A 1,880-nucleotide genomic window follows, 5' to 3' on the forward strand; every position below is an offset into this window, starting at 1 on the left:
GCTAGATGAGTGGTTTTTAATAAGCTGATCGAATTTATTTTCGATCCGTTTAAAACCATCGTCGTGATTACTTATTTTTCCACTGATAGCATCTATAAACTTGTCGATTTTAGAAGATAAAGTGTTAATCGTATCTCTTGACTGATTTTGATAATTAGTGGTACGATTTTGATTAGCACTGGCATTATTGTTACTGTTACCTTTCCAGTTAAAGTTAGGATGATTCCTCCATCCAGCATTATAGGTATTAGAATAAGGATTATTAGTTTGGTTTTGCCCTTGGGCAAAATTTACCTGTTCGATCTCACTCATATTTTCATAGTCCACATCCGTTTGGATTGGATTACCATTGATATCGCGTGGTGCCATAAACTTGTCAATTTTGTGCGATAAAGCAGAAAATTGGGCTTGTAGCATTGCGACTGGATCAAGTTCAACTATACCTTTAACTGATGGTGTGGTTGAGGATGATGGTTTTGCCACCGGCATATGTCCACGTTCCGCGGCCACATACTGCTGTTGATTGCCATTTCCTCCAAAAGTTCTCTCGCTTGGGCTGATGTTTTCTTCATAAATAGCCCTCCCGACATAGCATCTAATGAACCCCTAGTTGTAGGATTTAGTCTATTGTAAAATGTTTGCATTAAAAGTTCAGCGGGTAATTGGTGGTGTGGGCATAAACGTTGAAGTTCTTTAAAACGTTCCCAAGTTTCATAAAGAGTCTCATTGTCATTTTGAGAAAAAGATGTTAACTCCTTTATGACTCTTGCGGTTTTTGCTAAAGGAAAATATTTAGATAAAAACGCTTGGGCTAATTGTTCCCAAGTGGCAAAAGTTGCGGCTGGCATAGAAGTTAACCATTCTTTGGCTCTATCCTTCAAGGTGAAGGGAAAGAGGCGAAGTTTGATTGTTTCTGCAGTCACATCTGGAATTTTAAAAGTATCACAAATTTCAAGGAAATTTGTTAAGTGGGTGTTAGGATTTTCGTTAGGTAACCCGTAAAATGTTACATTATTTTGCAACATATTAAGCAAAGCTGGCTTAATTTCAAATTGGTTTGCAGTGATTCTGGGTCTCACGATACTATTGGTCACACCGGCCACACATGGCCTAGCGTAATCCATAAGTGTTGGTGGGTCTGCCATATTTTCTGGCTCGGTATAGGTTTTTACGGGGGTCTTATTTTTCTTTTTCTTGTTTTTCTTGTTTTTTCTAATGGTTCTCTCAATTTCTGGGTCTATAGGGTCTGGTACAATGCCTAAACTTCGAGAACTGCGCATGAACCTGAAATCTTGCACGAACCGAAACTACCTACAAAACAGAATTTGAAAAATAAATAAATTAGTAAATGAAAATTATTAAATTATAAAAGTTAAAATAAGTATGTTTAAACCTAGATTCGAAATAAACACGAAAAATTTAAAATTTTGTCAAAAATTTTGGCGTTCCCCGGCAACGGCGCCAAAAACTTATTGAGCGATTTCCGCAAGTGCACGGTATACGCTTGTAGTAATAAAAGATATCGAACCCACAGGGAACGCTTTTTAACTAAAACTTTATTTAATTCGGTTTTAATCACGTGTTTAGGTTTAATAAAAGAAATACGTTTAATTGATGGAATTGGTTTTGGTAAATTAGGATTAGATAGAAGGATTATATCGAGTTTAGAGAACAGTTCTGTCTTTGTGGTTTTGATTACAAGACAGATATTTCCGCAATTGGAATAAAATAGAACTTATTTTCATAAAGCAAAGAAAACAACTTTAACTTTGTAAGATTATGGACATGTAACAATATAGCGATTTATTCAATTAAATGGCTTCGAACCATAGAAATCCCCCTGATGTTGAGGTGATTCCTACCTTAATCAAACTAGTATT

General features: G+C 35.8%; 1 non-coding gene across 1 annotated transcript; it reads left to right on the forward strand.

Annotated features, from left to right (window-relative positions):
* Positions 1 to 660: 660 nt before the first annotated feature.
* Positions 661 to 767, forward strand: LOC136204391 (small nucleolar RNA R71). Its single transcript, XR_010675233.1, has one exon. It is a non-coding gene; the product is annotated as a small nucleolar RNA R71 (small nucleolar RNA).
* Positions 768 to 1,880: the final 1,113 nt, after the last annotated feature.

Source organism: Euphorbia lathyris, chromosome 8 (assembly GCF_963576675.1).
Source record: "Euphorbia lathyris chromosome 8, ddEupLath1.1, whole genome shotgun sequence".
Classification (NCBI taxonomy): domain Eukaryota; kingdom Viridiplantae; phylum Streptophyta; class Magnoliopsida; order Malpighiales; family Euphorbiaceae; genus Euphorbia; species Euphorbia lathyris.